The sequence below is a fragment of the Camelus bactrianus genome, chromosome 11 (assembly GCF_048773025.1).
Source record: "Camelus bactrianus isolate YW-2024 breed Bactrian camel chromosome 11, ASM4877302v1, whole genome shotgun sequence".
Lineage (NCBI taxonomy): Eukaryota > Metazoa > Chordata > Mammalia > Artiodactyla > Camelidae > Camelus > Camelus bactrianus.
Window position 1 is genome coordinate 12,949,421 of NC_133549.1, and position 19,320 is coordinate 12,968,740.

The 19,320-nt window shown below is 50.9% G+C and overlaps 1 protein-coding gene and 1 non-coding gene across 2 annotated transcripts in view; one reads left to right on the plus strand and one right to left on the minus strand.

Moving 5' to 3' along the window:
- Nucleotides 1–18,899, minus strand: part of GNG4 (G protein subunit gamma 4) — a 45,044-nt gene extending 26,145 nt beyond the window's left edge. Inside the window, exon 1 of the mRNA XM_074373249.1 lies at nt 18,402–18,899. The gene's annotated coding sequence lies outside the window, so the exon portion shown is untranslated. The remainder of the gene's footprint in view (nt 1–18,401) is intronic.
- Nucleotides 7,190–7,263, plus strand: TRNAC-ACA (transfer RNA cysteine (anticodon ACA)). The gene has a single exon. It is a non-coding gene; the product is annotated as a tRNA-Cys (tRNA).
- Nucleotides 18,900–19,320: the final 421 nt, after the last annotated feature.

Sequence of the window (19,320 nt, forward strand, 5' to 3'; positions counted from 1 at the left end):
CTGATGGCTAATGACGCTGAGCATCTTCTCATGGGCTTGTTGGCATCACTGAAAAAACCTGTCTTAACATCAGACAAATGTACGTTTTGTGACAACCTCAAGTTTATGGAAAGATTGTAAGTACAGGACAAATAATTTTTTTCCTGAACCACTCGTGTGTGAGTTGCCAACCCGATTCCCCAATGCCCCCGAATACTGTGTATTTCCTACAAACAAGGGCCTTCTCCTACACGACCACAATTCAACCATCAAAGTCAGGAGGTTCACCCTGGAACGTTACTACCGTTTAATCTTCAGACTCCATTCAAGTTACCAATAACGTTCTTTAGAAACATGTGTAGTTCTCATGTCTTAGAATGTCCCTCAGTCTGGCCTTGTTTCAGGCTCCCTCGGGAAGTCAGGCGTTGGTCCTGGGCACGGACGTCAGGGAACACCTACCCCACGGTTCCCATGCCTCCTGTCGGGGACACCAGACTGCCAGCTTGTCCCACAGCTGCTGTTTATTTTTGTCTCTTGACCAGCGTGGCGTCTGCCAGGTTTTCCCACTCTGTAGTTGCACTTTTTCTAATGGTGAGAAGACACTCGGGCACTAGGTTTGTTCCTCAGGCTCCCCACGGCTCCACGCGCTGGCCGGCATCAGCAGGGGCCCGCGGTCTGCTGTCTGGCAGGAGGCTGTCACACCTTACTGCCAGGATCTGTTTTCATTCACAAGCTGCCCCAGGCGTCGCCAGTCGGGGCCCCTTCAGGTTGGTTCCTGTGTCTTCCTTGAGTGTCCTCCTCATTCTCTGATCCCTTCTGACAACACTCCTGCTGAAATTCCTGCCCAGCTGTCCCTCTCCCCTTCCCCCGCGTGTCTCCGTGAGAGTCCAGGAGCCCGGCAGGAGGTCAGAAGCCAAGGCCGTCACCCACAGGGCAGAGATTCTCACACAGGGAGCGCCCGCCCCGCGCAGGCGGTGCAGGGAGACCACGTCCATCCCTCACTTAGTCCAGAAAGAGTCTCTGAAGGGCGCGGGCTGATCCCGATGGCACATCAGACAAATGCTGCGGAGCCAGCAGCGTGAGAGGAGGGGAGGGGCTGCGACGAAGCAGCCCCGCAGGGGGGCGTAAACAGCAGACGTCTCCTTCCTCGCAGTCCTGAAGCCCAGAAGCCCAAGACCAAAGTGCAGGCAGGGCTGGTTTCTTCCCAGGGTTCTCTCTTGGGCCGGCAGACGCTGCCTCCTCGCTCTGCCCTCGAATGGTGTCCCCTCTGCACGTGGGTGTCCTCACCTCCTCTCTTTATAAGGACGCCAGTCCTGCTGGGTTAGGGCCCACCCACATGAGTCCAGTAATTACCTCTTTAAAGGCCCTATTTCCAAATACGGTCACATTCTGTGACATTCTGAATTCAGTGGGCGACGCACTTCAGTTTGTAGCACTCCATCCCCTGGACCCCCAAATTCCTGTCCTTCTTACGTGAAAAATAAATTCACCCCATCCCAACAGCCCCAAAGTCTTAATCTATCCCAGCATCCATCCCAACTCCAAAATCTCATCTAAGTACCGTCTAAATCACATGTGGGTAAGACTTGAGGCATGATTCATCCTCTCCAGCTGCGAAACTGAGACCAGGCAAGTCACCTGCTTCCAAAAAAACAGTGGCGAGGCAGGCATGGGGTAGACATCCCCGTGCCAAAGAGGGACTCAGAAGGAAAGGGGTCACGGGGCCCAGGCCAAGCCCTCTGAGAGGCAGTGTGGTAGCTCAGACGGTGCCGGAGCCCGTTTTACATGGCATTCTTTCAACAGAAAAGCTATTTTTACAAAGTGGGAAGCGACTGATAGAAAAAGATGATACGTTTGAGTTTTCCACGAAATTCTTCATTGAGGAAAGGATAAACGTCATCACACGTCAGCTCCCAGCGACATTCAAGAAGAATGGATTTTCTAAAAGCGTTCGTAGGGCAAATCATTAATTTTCACATTCCTGGAGAATTAATTTCTTTTTTAAAAAAATAAGATGATTTTTGTTAAAAAAAATCAGGGTTTTATTTTACATTGTGTGCACATGCACGTGAGTATCTGTGTCAATTATTTCCCAAATTATTTGCTTCCTATGAGATTTTTAAGAGTAAGACACATCAAGTAAGATTTCTCTGCTGTCTTTGGCTCCATCGCTGTTTCCTCTTGCCTTTGACAATCTGTTACTTGTCTTGGCCATGGGTGCTATTTAGAAACTGGCTCCTGAACACGGTAAGAGGAGGGCTTTCCGTGAGCTGAAGCTCTTGGAAAAATCTGTAACACACAGCTGACTTTCTTGAGCCTGGGGAAGAACTGACCTTGAAAGGAGCTTCCAAGGGGGGTTTGGACAGGTGTGTAATGATATGACTCCACCATTGCAGCATAATACACAATAGTTTCACTGCCCTAAAAGTCTTCTGAGGCTTTGTCCGAACCCATAGAATGTACAACCCCAAGAATAAACCCAGATGTAAACTGCGGACTTTGGGTGGTGATGATGTGTTAACGGACATTCATCGATTGTAACAACTGTCTCATTTCTTCAGGATTCTGAAATACGTGGGGGTAGGGGGTACATGAGAACTCTCTCCACTTTGTGCTCAATTTTGCTGTGAACCTAAAACTGCTCTAAGAAGTAGTCTGTTAAAAAAAAAATCAGTTCTTTGCCTAATTCCTGGCAACCATTTATCTTTTTTTTATATAAATTAAAGTATAGTCAGTTTACAGTGTTGTGTCAATTTCTGGAGTACAGCAGCATGTTTCAGCCATACACACACATACATATATTCCTTTTCATATTCTTTTTCATTATAGGCTACTACAAGATATTGAATATAGTTCCCTGTGCTATATAGTATGAACTTGTTGTTTATTTATTTTATATACAGTAGTTAGCATCTGCAAATCCTGAACTCCCATTTTATCCCTTCCTACCCCATTTCCCCCATGGTAACCATAAGTTTGTTTTCTACATCTGTGAGTCTGTTTCTATTTTGTAAATAAGTTCATTTGTGTCTATTTTTTTTTTTTAGATTCCACATATGAGTGATATCATATGGTATTTTTCTTCCTCTGTCTGACTTACTTCACCTAGAATGACAATCTCTAGGTCCATCCATGTTGCTGCAAATGGCATTATTTTATTCTTTTTTATGGCTGAGTAGTACTCCATTGTAGAAATATATCACAACTTCTTTATCCAGACATCTGTCAATGGACAATTAGGTTGCTTCTCTGTCTTGGCTGTTGTAAATAGTGCTGCTATGAACATTGGGGTGCATGCATCTTTTCAAATTATAGTCTTCTCCAGATACATGCCCTGGAGTGGGACTGATGGATAATACGGTAGCTCTTAGTTTCTTGAGGAATCTCAATACTGTTCTCCATAGTGGCTGCAAACTACATTCCCCCAGCAGTGTAGGAGGGTTCCCTTTTCTCCACATCCTCTCCAGCATTTATCATTTGTGGACTTTTTAAGGATGGCCATTCTAACGCAACCACTTACCTTTTAATCTATTTCTAGCTGTGCCTTTTTCAGAATGCCATGTAGTTGGAATCATGCAGTATATGACCTTTCAGATCGGCTGCTTTCACTTACTACTGTGCACTGAAGATTCCTCCATGTCTTTTCACAGCTTGGTAGCTAATTTCTTTTCAGTGCTGAATAATATACCATTTTACGGCTGTACCACAGCTTATCCCTTCACCTACTGAAGGACATCTTGGTTGCTTCCAAGTTTCAGAGGTTATGAGTAAAGCTGCTCCAAATATCTGTGTGCAGGTTGTGTGGATACATGTTTTCAGCTTCTCTGGGTAAACACCAAGGAGCACAACTGCTAGGTTGTGTGATAAGAGTATGTTTAGTTTGGTTAGGAACTGCCGCACTGTCTTCCAAAGTGTCCGCTCCATTTTGCGTTCCCACTACCAACAATGAGACTTCCTGTCGCTCCACATCCTCACCAGCATTTGGTGTTTTCAGTGTTTTGGATTTTGGCCATTTTAATCGGTGTGTAGTGATTAGCTCCTTGTTTTGATTTGCATTTCCCTGATGACACACAATGTGGAGCACCTCTTCACATGCTTATTTAAAAAGATACCCTGTGTCTTTCTTTTGGTGAGGTGCCTGTGCAGAACTCTTGCCCATTTTCAATAGGGTTGGTTTGTTTTCTTATTGTTGAATTTTTAAGAGTTCTTTATAGATTTTGGATACCAGTCCTTTATTAGATATATTTTGCAAATATTTTCTCCCAGTCTGTGGCTTGTCTTCTCGTTTTTTGGACCTTCCCACCCTTTTCAAAGCTTGGGGGGCAGGGCCTGGACTAGCAGAGACAGGTGAGGCACCTGGAGTTCAGAAATTAAGGAGGCACTACCATGTCAGGACTGTGCAAATGTGACACCACATCTGCACAACCCTGGGATCCAGCGTCCCCTTAAATTTTCACGGCAAGCCTTCCATGTGTTAACATCCTCAGGGAGGAAAGCTAGCCCACCTGGAGAGAGTGAAGTTGCCCCCAGGACCAGGGTGAGGTCTGTGTGATGGCCCCCTGGCCCCCCTGCATGGGGGTGGGTGTAGCTCAGAGCCACTTAGGAAGCGTGGCCTGTGGACTCGAGGGGCACATCGTCTGGGGAGGAACTCTGAAACGCGGCTGGAGCTGGGTACCCACTGCTCTGTCCACCGGAAGCCTCCACTGACCAGCCCTCCTGGGGGCACAGATGCTCACGCTCCCAGGAGGCGGTGCTGCTGGGCTCTTAGCGGCTCCTGACTTAAGGCTGTTTACACACCCGGTGTAATTTACTTTTCCTAATTCTTCTAAGAACGGCGACGTATGGATTAATTCTTGCCTAGCCAAAAGAAAGCGCTTTACTGACAAGAAAACATCATTCTGTGTATACGTTACAGAAGAACTGAAAATAAACCCTGAGATGGCACAGAAAACCAGCCGCAGGCAGTGGGCCAGCGGGCCGCGTTGCCGGGCGCAGGGGCGGGGCTGAGCCGATAGCCTTTCACCTTTGTGCGAACACTGGCTGCCGAACAAGCTTGCAGAGCCTCGTTAAAGAATCTCCCTTCATGGGAAGTCGTTAGGAAGCTCCTGGTGCCTGTTCTGGAGGGCGCTTAAACAATCAGAAAAAAGAGTGTTTTCCAGGCGGGAAGGGGAGACGAGGGGTCTGCCCACTCTAATCCTTCTGTTTTTGATTTTTCGTACGACTCCTAGCACGTTGCCAGTTTCTGCGTTTCAGTCTTCCCCTTTGTGACCATCTGTCATCTTCTTGGCCCCAAGAGATGAGAATCAAGTAAATGCCTTGAACAGGTGGTAACAAAACTGATAGAATATTAGAGATTGTCTAATTACATTGTTTTGAGATTAGATAACAACTTAATGGCTTGATCCTGAGGAAAAACACAGCAATGAATTGGGATTTGCAGCTCTACACTACTATATATAAAATAGATAAACAACTGGGTCCTACTGTACAGCACAGGGAACTATATTCAATATCTTGTAATAACCTATAGTGGAAAAAGAATCTGAAAAAAGAATATATATATAAACACATAACTGAATCACTACACTGTGCACCAGAAACTAACACAGCATTGTCAATCAACTATACTTCAATAATTTAAAAAAACAGTAATGCAGTTTTCATTCTACAGAAGAATTTATAAGACCAAATGACTATGCAAATCAGGTGTCTTTAAAAGAGGAAGGAAGATGCCATTTGATATCACTTATACGTGGAATCTGAAAAAAAAGGGACACAAATGAGCTACCTATTGTTTATAACATAGATGACTGATCTCTTGAACATGTGCCAGCACATCTGACTGTCCTTTATGATTGGATTACTGCATTCTGTTAATTCTTATTTTGTGATTGGCTTTATTCATTTGATAACTATGTAAGTTTAAAAAGCTAAAGGTAAAAACTGTTCTTAGAAACAGTGATCGGTACATATATGTAAACTAAAAATATGTGCAGTATTTTGTATATATGTATTTACATGCAAGATATTGCGTATGTGCAGTCAAATTGTAACAGTTCTACCTAATAAAACTGAAAAATGAAAAAAAAAAGAGAGAGGAAGGAAGAGCTGACCCACCACCCACACTGCTGGCCCTTCGTCCGTGCAGTACCGGGCCCCCTCCAAGGTGGTTATTCGAACTTTGCAGATGGAGTGAGTTGTGTTGCTCTAGTGAACTATGTGTGGAGAGACTATGTTAGCAGCAGTGGAAAAAAAAAAAAAAAAAGGACATGTTAAACAAGCCTGAAAATAATCTGGACATTTTCCAAGAAAGACGATGCAGCGTCTGACATGAGTTTTTCTGCAACGTGTCCACAGCCGGCTGAGGATCCCGGCACGGTAGTTGCTGGTGGCGAACTGTCCCGATGTAGTAGAGGTGGCAGTGGCGATCGGCAGGGCTGGGACTGGAAGCAAGAAAATTCCACCTCTTCCTGGCAGCCAAAGAAGCCACGGCCACAGGATCTGTTTAGCTGATCCGCCCTGTGCCAGCTCCCCTCTGCGAAGCCCCCGGGAAAAAACACTCCTCATGCGCCGTATGGCTGGACCGTGGTGGGAAATCTCTGAGCCATCTCCGAGCAGGACAGTCTGCCAGGGACGCTGGCTCTGGCCAGTCCTCCTTTTAACCAGAAGTCGAATAGCTATTGTGAAGAGGCACCTGAGAGGGGAAAAGTCTCATCAAGACAAGGCTATATAAAGGGCAAGAAAAATGTCCACGTGGTCCAACTCGCATACAAGGATGCAAGGACCGTATCCAAATCTGAGAAGCAGATAAAATGAAGCTCTGGTCCAATCCAAGTCTCAGCTGGGGTGGGAGGAGGCCCAGAACCAGAGACGGCTGAGGGTGGGTGCTATGCGATGGCACAGTTAGTCCCACGGTCACTAACCAGTCCCCTGCTCTGCTGGGGAGGGTGAGGGATCAACAGTCAGTCTCCCCCTCCCCTGGGAAGTCTCCCCTCAACGCCCTGTGGGAGGAAATAAGGCTGCATAGTCTCCTTGCATAGCAACGCGGAGAAAGCCAGCAGCAAGTATATTTACGGTACATCCAGAAAATTCACTCACTTGACATTGTGAATGAACCACAGAGTACTAGCAATGGAGGGGATTTTGCAGACCATGGTTCTAATGGTTTTAAAGCATAAAGGACCCTTCTAAAATAATGACAATGTGGTGGGGACGGATGCAGCTCAGTGGTAGAGCGCATGCTTACAATGCACGAGGTCCTGGGTTCAATCCCCAGCACCTCCATTAAAAATAAACAATAAATAAATAAACCTAATTGCCTCTCCCCAAAAAGAAAAATAAAATAGTTTTTAAAAAATACAGCTTCCCTTAGGGCCGTGCTTTCAGTATCTATTGACTCAGAAGATACAAAGTGATCTAAAGAACTCAGTAAGACACTTAAACGCACTTTATCTTACTGATCCCAAAGATGTCCACGTGCATTTGCAAGTGAGCGGTACACGAAAGCAGGGCGTCCTGGATTCAGTCCACACAGGGCTCCCGGTGCAGACCTGGATCTGGAGACCTCTGGTGCTAATTCTGGGTCCCACCCTGAGGAAGTCGAAGGCTGGACGCAGGGAGGTAACTCAACTTCCTTTAACCAGCCTATTAACAGCTGAAAATCTGGCACCACTATCCAGCCCAGACAAGAGCCAGGGACCTTTTCTTCCACCTCCATCTAGGGGACTGTTTCTTTTTTGTGGTGCAGGGAGGTAATTAGGTTTATTTATTTATTTTTAGTATGCGCTCTACCACTGAGCTGCACCCTCCCACCCCCCGGGCATATTACTTCTGTACTTGGGAAGGAAACATGACCTGGAATCTGGTACCTGATTCCTTGTGTGGATGTTCTGGGTCATTTTTTTCCCCTTCAGGGGCAAATAATGCAACAGAGGAAGTGTGGAATCCCTGAGTCTCCACCTGGCTCTGCTGTGTGTCTCGGCCACATTCAACCTCTTCAAGCCTTAGTTTCCTCATTTCGGAACAAGGATGAACATGCCCGCCCCCGAGCATTTCTGAAAAGATCAAGCTGATGGGAGGACGAGGATGCTTTCAGGCAGCTACAAAATGCTAATCAAATGTTAGCTATTGCTGCCCTGAAAACCTAAGCACAGCCTGTGAAGGACTTGGAATATCAATTAAGCAGACATCTCGGGAAGTGTGGCTTCAGGTAATGCTTATTGTGTTTAATATGAAAAACAACCATAACGCTGCCTCAAAATTCCTCTGACCACCTATTTCAGTCAAAGAGTAAGGGATGGGGGATGCTTTATATTAGAGAGAGAAAGAGTTAGAATGAATAAAGGATTTATAAGATAGGAACAGATATTTGAAGACAGGAGACTTCAAAATGCATGAGGATGCTGTGCTTAACCAGAGTATCTGCTTAACCATCCGACTGGGGAAGTGTTTAAAAACCATCTGATCGTGGAGACCAGGTAGAGGTTTGTATCAGCAAACAGCTCAGTGTGCACCTGGCCTCAGGTAGGGCAGGGGGTGCAGGGACCAAGGAGCTGACCTCTGCCCTCAGCGGGTGCCCGCAGTCCGGCACGGCCTTGAGTGGAACCCCAAAAAGGAGCACCAGCAAGCGGGGGGCGGGGAGCCACCCTCTCCAGTCGGCCCAGGGGGGCCTCTGGGGTCCGGGCTCCTGCCAGCTCAGCGGCGCATGCTCCCCGTCTCCGTCTCTCTGACAGCCTCCTGCAGCCCTGATGCTTCCTAGCCCGCGGCAGGCAGGAGAGGAGTGCGCGTGGGCAAGGCGCGGCAGGGCCTGGGGCCGCACGGTCGCCTTCTGAATCCTGGACAGATGATTTGCTCTACCATTTTGGGTGAGTTACTTGACCTCTTGGCTGCAGGATGGGAGGAGCATAGGAGGAGCATAGTTGTGTTTGTTCCCTGTTGCTGCTGCAATGAATTACCACCAACTACGGCTTAAAGCGACGCCAGTGTATAATGTTATAGTGCTGGAGTTTGTTGCTGTTGTGAATTACGCCCTATCCCCCCCCCGCCCCCAACAGAGGCACTGGGGATTGAACCCGGGACCTTGCGCACACCCAGCAACATGCTCTTCCTCTGAGCCACACCCCCACCCCGACAGCGCTGGAGTTCGGAAGTCCATGGCATCATTAGAGCTGCCGGTGGATGCTCTGGGGAGACCGTTTCCTGGCCTCTTCCAGCTTCCAGAGGTGCCTCCGCTCCTTCCTCGAGGCCCTCTTCCACCTGCAAAGCCATCAGGGTGGCACCTTCAGTCTGTCCGACCCTCCTGCCCTCCTCTTATAAAGACACCAGTGATTACCTGGGGCCCCTCAAACAATCCACGAGAATCACACCACCTCAAGGTTCTTAACCACACCTGCAAAGTCGCGTCTGCCTTCAAGGTAACAGACTCACACACTCCAGCTCTGAGGGTGTGGCCGTGGGGGAGCGTTGTTTTTCCTACCACGACAGTTACCATGGAGTAAATACTTAGAGTCGAAGATGCAGCAAGCAGTCAACAAATGTCAGCTGCTGTTATTAGCATTACTATTTCTTGCTCAACCAGAAACTCTCCGCCTGGCAAGCTTCCACTTGTCATTGGCTCTGCCCCATTCCTTTCACTTGGCCAAATTCTGAGAGCCTTCTGGAAGCCTTCCTGACCTAGGCTGGGTTTGTGTTTAGGGGGGACCTGTGCTCGGGTCCGAGTGGTGTTATAGTCATTTGTCTCCCTCACTAGATAGTAGATTCCTCAGGTGCTGGATGCCTTCTCATCTCTGCGTCCCGACCCCTGGCACCTGGCTCTCGGCAGCCTTCACACGTCTCAGCAACCAAGGGTCCCTCCTGACTCCCCAGCAAACAAGGGTGCGACCTGCGGGGGGGGCCAGGGCCATGGGGTGCTTGCTCCCTGCAGGAGGGGAGCAGAGACAGGGATGTCTGTGTTCTGGGGTCACCGTGCTCTGCGAGGATGTGGTTCTTCAGGGCAAGTAGCTTGTTTCCCTATCCAGGAGGCTCTCTCGTGAAATGCAGGGGAGACACAGGCACAGGGGCATCCTGGAAAGGAGGCCTGGGCTCCCGCAGGTGTGTCAGCCGGGAGTCCTGTCTCTCAGCTCCAGGTGGATGGGGGAAGCCAGCCTGGGAAATGGCGCTGATGTTGGGCAGGCTCGGGTTATCAGTGGCGAAGAAGGACCCATGGACATCATCTGGGTCAGTGATTTGTAACCCTCACAACACAGATTCCCAAGCTGTAGCCCAGACCTGCCAAACCAGACTGTCCACGGCTGAGGCAAGAAGCCCTGTTTCTGAAAACTACCCAAAGCGATTCTGTTACGGAACCAGGTTTGGGAACCACTCACGGATCGACCCCGAATTTTACAGACAGATTGCGCTACAAATACACGGTTCCCAAAACAGGTGTGTGAAAATGGAAGGAACAGCTCATCACTAACTAAACTGACTGCCGCTGGCCAGGCCACGCGTCAAGACGGTACATCAGGGCAGGGGTGCAGCTCAGTGCTAGAGCGCGTGCTTAGCGTGCACGAGGTCCTGGGTGCAATCCCCAGTCCTTCCATTAAAAAGAAAATTTGAATAAGTAAATGAATGTATAAAACCTAATTACTGCCCCCCAAATAAAATCAAACCCATAACAACCTTGCCCTGGCACTCCCTAGCTCCCCTGCCTTGTTTTTTCTCCCAAGCACTGATTGCATTTTAAATGCTTACCTGTTACTTTGCTTATTCAGATGATTTTTGGTTTCCTGACAGTACTCTGGGTCTGACATCTCTCCTAAACCATAAATTCTGCGCGGGCTGGACTGTTTGGTTTCCCCTCCATGGCCCGCCTTTTCCACTGCTGTATTCCCAGCGCTCAGAAAGTACGGCCAGGAAAGCCTAGTAGAGCAGAGTGAGGGGCCGTGCAGGAAAGGGGGCAAACCCCACCCCGGGGGGGGGGGAGGGGTCGCACAGCTAGGAGCAGAGGTCCAAGGAGAGAAGGCTGTGCATGAAGGACCCGAAGGAGGCTGAGCTGGCCGGGCTGGGCCAACCGTGGGCGGCCTAGGTGAGTTGCTACGGTTACTGAGAAGCAGGGCCAGGGCCCAGCCTTCCAGCCTCGGCCACCAGAGCTTGGGGGTGGGTGGAGGGGGACCAGGAGGTTGGGGAAAAACAGAGCAGAAACTCACCCTTGGCTAGACACCCGCTCTCACCGAAGGCTGATGAACTGTAATCCCTGACATCAGCGTGGCATCAAATCCAGAACACCGGGGGGACGAAGGAATCACAAACAAGGAGCGGGGCTGCCACGGCTTGAACACAGACAGAGTGAGTCACCAGGGAGGCGGGTGGTGGCGGGTCTGTGGCGGCTTCGCACAGACAGGAGGTGGGGGTAGGGTCCCTTTTAAGGGACTTTCAAACATGAAAACTTGCATTTGAAAGAGTACACACTTTACAGAATCATTTTGGTTTTGCCCCAAACTTTGCATCTGTTCTGCAGAACCTCCTGACTTCGTTTTCCTGGCCACCCCCTGGTGGGGAGGCAGTCTCCCCACCACCTCGCTGCACCTGGGTACCGGCGACTCGGTCTCTGTCTCCAGCCAGACTTCGGCTCACCTGGACAGCACCTCCTCACCTGGCCTGTCCCCCTCTTTCTCTCCACTTGTCCACTCGCTCATCCTCTTTCATTCACTAAATCAGGTCGTGATGTCCTCTCCATTCAGGCCCAAACTGGAAACCGTGGGATCCCCCATACCAGCCTCTCCCCTCCCGTCCACTTCTGGTCAGACAGCAACGCAAGCACCTGAGCATCCCAGAGAGACGGCAGTGAGCCTTCCCAGCTCTCCCTGCCTTCGGTCTCCTGCATGCCCCACATGGCAGCCACAGTCAGAGGACCAAGGCTGGGACCTGCTAAATCCTGCATCCGATTAACACCTGCCTGGGATCGCTGTTCCTCACAGAACAGACTCTTCCATGTCACTCACGAGTCTTCATAGCCTGCCTACCATCTGTCTTTTCCACTCTCCCCGCAGCACCTTCATAACTCTGGGCCTTTGCACAGGCTGATCCTTCTGCCTGGAAAGCCCTTTCTTGCTTGTCCGGATTGATAAATGTGACCCAGCTTTCCAGGGCCCACTTAAGACAGGAGCGTGGTGGGCAGGCCCTGTCTGCATCTCACTGCTCTCCGGGAGAACGGATGCTCCCAGGATCACTGTAAACGTGGCTCTCAGAGCATTAGCCCAGAGGCGAGCTGTTTCCACACACACACTCCCTCTTGATTGTGAGTTCTCTGAAGGGCATGACTATATCTTGTCTTTAAATTGCTAGCAAGACGTCTGGTGCAAGGACTATCGGTGCTTGTCCCGCGTCCAGTAAATGAGTGTCTTAAAAACGTATGGCTGACGTGCAGTCTTTCAGAAACACATCTATTACTTTCAGCAAAATACAGGCATTGAAAAAGGCCTCCCAGAGAGCCCAGTGGTTGGGATGAACATGGCTTGCAGCAGGAATGCACAGGAAAACCAGGGAAAGGGTGTCAACCCCAGGAAGGCTGGGAGGGGTGGCAGGTTCCAGCGATGACAAAATCCCATGACAAAGAGAATGGGCCTGGGTCCAGGCCAGTGATCGAATTACTCCAGATACTGGTTACTAAAACAAATCCTAGCACAAGGGGAGGGTCTGGAGAGAAAGTGGGGAGTTCAGAGGAATCGGACCCATTAGAGGGCACAGTGAGCCCGGGAACGTGGGGCTCCCTCCCCAAGCAGGACACACAGTGCTTTGTCCAACGTCCACTTAACAGTTCTGGGCGGTGGCTGTGGGCACACTCGCTGCGCCGTGGACAGGCAGCAAGCAGAGACAGTTCGGTGTGAAACAGCCAGAGAAGGACACAGTTCTGCCAGATCAACCAAGGGGAGGAGAATGGTGCTCAAACACCAAACTCCAACCAAAGATGATGAGGTGAAGCCACTCAGAGGTGAGGACGGGGGTGGGGTCACCTGGGTAGCAGAGGCGGTCTACCTGGGTACCCAAAGATTTCGGTAAGCAGAAGACTCCAGTGACCCTGTCCCTGGTGGATAAAATTCAGCAGAAGAAGAGAGTCTGTGATGCTGACGAAAAGCAATTCATGCATCTACGCCTCCCCTAGTTTCAGAAAGAATCGGGTAGCTGGCATCACTTCACTGTTGGCTTCCCTTAGCTATTTCCCCCGAGGGTCTACGCTTTGGAAATCTCCACTCAGCCTCCATCGTCATCCTTCCTGGACACACAGCCCTTAAAATTTCAAGAGCCAGACTGTGTCTTTACATCCCTGTAATGTTTGCTTCCCCCTATATATGCCATGAAACATAGACTTACACACTTAAGTAATCTGTCTCCCTAACCAAGCTGCAACCCTACCTCGTCCGTGTGGCCCCACAGGTGTCACGGGGTAAATAACTATCTACAGACCAATGGTGCCCCTGGGTTGTAAGTGAAGTCAACTGGGGCACAGAAAAAAAAAAAAAAAACAAACCCAGAATTTTCCCAAGACTGATGAGAAGAAACTAAAAGCAAATCGGAATTACTCATGCTGGTGTAGCATGCCACTGGCTTTGGGCTCCAGACTGTGCTGAGGAAAGGTTCTGCTGGAAATTCTGAAGGGGACCAGAACATACCACCCCAAAATATGCCACCTTGGCGTAAGGATTATTTTGAGCTGAAGGCAATTAAAAAACAGCAGACACAGGAGGAACTCTCTGGTCTCTCCCTTTCTACCTAAATTCCCCTTTGTGAAGGTGTTTCCCTTCCCATTACCCACACCAGAAGGAAAGTAACCAGTGCCACTGGAGGAAGTCGGCACCAAGATGGACTCCAACAGATAAATCTTACTAAAATAACCTTTATCTGCCATTAATTTTCACCGCATTTTTACCTTTCCACAATTTACTGCCCCCAGAAGCTCAAACCCCTTTTTTCTTTGTCTTGTCACTTTCTCGCAATGCATCTCCCTTTGTTAAAATGGTATTAAGACTTCTTTGGATTTCCTCTTCTTTTTTCTGTGAAGCTCCTATGCACATGCCTAATAAGCCTTTCTCCATTAATTGGGAAATCTTTTCTCCTGTTAATCTCTCCTGTCATCAGTTTAATTCACATGCCCCAGACACTGAATCTAAGAGGGAAGAGGAAAAGATTTTTCCCCCTCCTACAGCTTCCGTAAAGGGTATGCATAGCAGGTACTCCAAAGCAACAGGACAGGACAGATGCCTCCCCAAATTAGGCTGGAAAAACACTCCAGAAGAGGACACAATTCTTGGATATGCCTGGCCCCTCATACAGATAAGGAAAGATGGGACAGAGGAGGACACTGCGACAGTGGGTCCTACAGATAAAACCGGGGTTCCTCCAGCAGCAGAGGTCCTGGTAGCACCTACTGTCTGCCATCCTTGTCTTTGCCTCTCTGACAAGAGTCCAGAACCCGGGCTACAGAGCCCGAGGGGCCATCACCGAGAATAACCTACTGTAACAAACAGGCTGTCGTCAGCCACCTCCACACACTGCTCTGCTTTCTACCCTCTGAAAAACACCCTTGCTCTTTCCGTCCTGTTTTCTAATTCCATGTCTCCTACTTGGACCTTCATACTTGTGTATTGCTTTGCCAAGAATCTCTTGATTTTATATATTTGTGTGATGAAACACCGAAAGTAGTAAATACAGTTGAATTCGGGTGGTGGGACTGTGGGGGCGCATTTACTTTTCATGGTAACACCTTTTGCTGTAGTTGTAAACGTGCTCTGATGAAAACTGTTGAAACAACTTAAAGTGTCTTCCTTCCTGCCATTGCTGTGGCCCTGCCCCTCTTCCTCAGTGGCGACCCTGGGAGGGGGTGGAAGAGAAGACCCCACAGCTTAAGCTGGACTTGCGCGCCACGAGGACGCACCGGGACCAACGACGAAAGCGGAAAGCTCAGTTTCTGGATGCAGCGCAAGTGCTCCGCACTGCGCATGCGTTTGATGGGGCGAGAGGCTGCCTCGGGCCCCAGAGGGATGCTGAAAGCATTTCTTCTGTCTTCCGTCTCTTCTATCTACTTCCTCAGCCTCACAGCGCAGGTCCCACAAGAGAGACCCAACCCAGCCACCCAGGGAGAAATGGTTTGAGAAGCCTAAGAAGAGAGGAACAAATCTTGCTTTGGAAGGGGGCGCATGCGCAGTCCTTGGGGGGGCTCCCATCTCCATCGCTCACTTCCCATTAGTATATGCTTTTCCTTGGTTAGTTAAGAGTCACCACCATCCACAAATACACGGCCAGAATTCTCCTGGAGAGAAAGGACACTGTGGTCACCGTTGTGTTTTTGGTAAAGAGAAACCCTGCAGGTCCACCGTAAGGATTACATGAGCTCACCCCCGTGGTGCACCCGGCTGAAGCCTGGTCCCGCCTTCACCCCGCTGACCTGGGCTCCCTCCGCTGCCTGGTCCTCTATGCTGGGCCGTTGTTCACTTGCTTCAGATACCTGGGAACCTCAGGGCTTCTGCTAGCTATATAAACGTCCTCACTTCTCCCTGGACACCCAGGACCCGTCCCACAAGCACTGTATCTTCAACACACCCCTTCTCCCCCATCTGCACAAGACCTGCCATTTTGTTTGCTAAAGTTCCACCAGGACAACTGATTGCACACCAGCCGCCAGGTGACCTAACAAAAGCTCCTTGACAATTAAAGTGATTTGGAATGCTCCAGCTAGCTTGTTGTATTTCTTTCTGAGTACCCATTGTCTTCTCTGCCGGAATGTGTTTCTTGCAGTGGTATTTCTTGGCTCTGCTTCCTTCCCTAAAGGGAAATTTCATTTGCCTTTGTTTTCACTTCTGATCATTTTTTAAGGGTCTCTGGCTTATTCTCCATATTCTTTAACCATCTAGTTCAAGCCTTTCAGCAGTGTTATGCTAATTTCTACACTGCAGCTGATCTCTTGTTCTTCTTTTCTGACATCATTCAGCCTCTGATTTTCAGTTAAAACACCTTTGCTGGCTATTGTTGAAAGGATATTTCTGTAGTATTTTTGGCATGTTAAAGAAGTTAAATTTCAGTTTCTGGCTTAAGAAAACTGAACAATCTCTCTACCTGAATAGCGAGCCTCTTTATGCCTGAGTATGTCTAGAGTGAATAAAAATACCAAATAAAACCAGGAAAAATCTGTAAGATTAGGTCATAATGTATGCTCATAAGGCTGTTCTGAGAATAAGTCAGGAAATATCTTAAAGACACTGCTTCAAACTTCTATGAAGAAAAAAGGGTAACCTACTAACATGTGTTGCATTGTTAGGCATTCTCCCTCCTTCAAATAGAACAAAAATGAGACAAGAAAAATGATGGTGAGATGTGGCTACAAATGAGAATGATTTGTCTAATAGACTTCAGTCCCTCAGTCTTTTCTCAGCCATTTGGCTGCCTCCCTCAGTAAGCAGTAGTGTGTGTGTGTATGTGTGCATGTGTGTGTGTGTGTGCGTGCGTGTGTGTGTGTGTTTATACACAATCACTCCTGAGCCCAATGCTTTCCTCCTGCGACAGCTGCCAGGCACTTGCTTCCAGGGACCAGGGGGATGAGAGGACAGCACCCAGATCCACCATTTCGAAGAAGGTACTGAAATTTGGGGGGGCTTCTGGTACTGTCATTTTGGCTTTAAAAACTGTGAAATGAATACAGGAAAAGCCTTTTCCTCATTTCTCTGCCGTCGACTTGCCTGAGAAACGTCAAAGGCAATGAACTGCCTGGCCAATCGCGGCTCTCCTGGGAATGACCCTTTGTGTGTCTCTCAGCTGGCTAAACATCTTCCAGAGGCTTCCTTTGAGCAATTTTATTTTAAGGAGACTGAGGACTGGAGCCACGTGTGGGTGGAGGAGCAAATAGGAGGTCCATTGTCCTAAATAGTCATTTCAGCCCAATAACCCCGGAGTGAGGCTACTCATTAACTAGCAATGCATCACAATAAACCTTGCATTTATAGTCACACCTGCTGTTTATTAAGTGTTGTAACCCTGCCTTATCATGACCGGTAATTGAGCCAAGCCTACACTTCAATAAACAATTCATAGTTTACATGTCCAGTGTCCTGTTTCTGAGGACTGAAAATGACTTTCTGTTGATCGTCCCGGTTCTTCGCACGGTAGCCCCTTGCAGGGAGCAGGGTCAGATCAGAGGGCGGGGGCTCCCTTCCCCGGCACCAGGCAAAAATCAGGAAAAGGATTTCCCCCAAAGAATCAAGAAGCCAGCCAAAGAGCCTGGGTCCCCTCCCGGCCTCCTTGAGGCGTTTGCCACTGGATTTTCCTGTCGCACCAGGAGAAGGAGGCAGCACAGCGAGGACTCATGCGCAGGGGACAGGACCGACAACGCTGTAATGGGGAACACCAGCGCAGCCCAGCAGGCCTTTAGCTCTGACTGAAACGGCCGGCCCTGGGCCAGCCTTTTACATTCTAGGCGGCAACAGAAAGCGAAGCAAACCGGCGGCGGCGGGGGGCTGGGAAGAGAGTGGGAGAACCGGTGTCCACGATCCACTTTATCACTCGATCAAACTTTAACATTTTTAGATTTCCTAATACCCCAGCCCAAGATCCACAGAAATTAGCAAGTCCTCCTTATTTTTAAATTCATAAGTCTTCTCCAGTCACACCTCTGTTCCCCCGCCACCCCGCCCTTGTTATTATTTATAAGATAATTAAAAAATTAAACCGAAGCTCCCCCAATGTCGTGGGATGCGCGCGCTGCGAGGGCGGCCCATTTCAGCACCCGACTCGGGGACAGACGCCATAAGGGGGAAACAAACCCTCGCCCCGTCGCCCCCGGAACTGCACCCGAGGCAGGTGTCCCGGGGTGCTGGGGAATCAAGAGGACTTCTTCAGGCCAAAAGCACTTCCCCCAATAAAACGACCAGCTAGCCACTCCATCCCTTGCACTACGGTCCTCTCCAACGGGGGACATCCCTGTTGAGGGGGGAGCGAACAGCCGTGACCTACATACGGAAAGGAGGTCCCCAGGAGCCTCCCCCGCCTCAAGCCGGAGAGGCCGGGCGACCCCGACCCACAGGAGACCCCTTAAGCGTCCCGAGCTGTCTGTTCAGACCTGCGCCCGGCTCTCCCCAGGGCTCGGCGGAGGCGCCTGGGTTCGGGGAGCCCCCACTCCCGTCAGCGCCGGGCCGCCGCCGCCGCCCACCTGTGCGGGCACCGCCAAGGCCCAGCCCGCTGCGGGCGGCCGAGAGCATCACAGGCATTCGTTTCGCGAGCTGCCACTGACGGCTGTAGGACGGCCCAGCACCAGAGCCGTCTCTCCAGTTCCAGAGACTTTCCCGCCCGAGTTCCCCTTCTGTCTCGGGCTCGCCCCCAGCTCGCCCTGGCAGGGGCTGTGCATTCACTCCCCACCCACAGGCCCCGGCCCGCCGGCCCGCGGGGCGCCCACTTACCCGGAGCGGGGCGCGCGGGCTTTGTCTCCGGCGCGGTGCACGCGGGGGGCGGCCAGACCGAGCAGCATCGCTCCTCATCCGGGCGCGGGGCGGGGCGGGCTAATGCTCCGGCTCCGCGCCCGGGCTCCCGCGCCTCGGCTCTGACGGGCTCGCGGTGCAAACGCGCGCCTCGCCTCGCGCCGCCCCGCCCTCCGTCCCGGGGTCCCCGGGCCGCGTCAGCAGCCCCGCCCCGCCCCGCGCCTCCTGGCCGGGGCAGGGGAAAGACCACGCGAGGCTGAGCGGGGGTGCAGGTGGCCGAACCGGCGCCCCGCGGGAGAGTGCGGGCCCCCAGACGCCAAGTGCTGTGTCCGCGCCGCTCCCTGTGCCGGGTTACCCGCGCGCGTCCAGCTCCGGCGGGTGAGAGGGCGTGCCCCTGACCCCCGCCTCCTCGCGACCAACGTGGACGCGCCCACCCGGCAGCGGGGTCTCGCCGGGCGCCCGAGAGGGGCCGGGAACTCCCGCCCGCCGCCGCCGACGTCACAGGTGCGTCACCGGGGCTCCCGCACCGGGGCTCCGCGCACTCCCCGCGCCCCCCGCCTCCCGTTCGCCGCCCCGCGCCCTGCTCTGCGCGCTCCCCGCTCGGCCCCGCCCCCCCCAACCCAGGCCATCTCTCTGCCTGGAGCCGGCGTCGCCCAGGGACTGGGAGGAGGGGAGATGAGGGCTGGAGGTGGGGCCCTGGGGCCCGGGTCCTCGCGGGGTTTCGGGACCTGAGCCTCAGGCATCCTCATCCTTGCCTGCAGGGTAGCGCCAGGGACTAGCCAGGCTGGGCGCGGCCAGTTCCCCTCCATCACCAAAGAATACAAAATATATGTGAATGGAGAAATGCTTAATAGCCGTAAAAATGCACAGGGCATTGTCTCCGCGGACTGGGGGCAGCTTA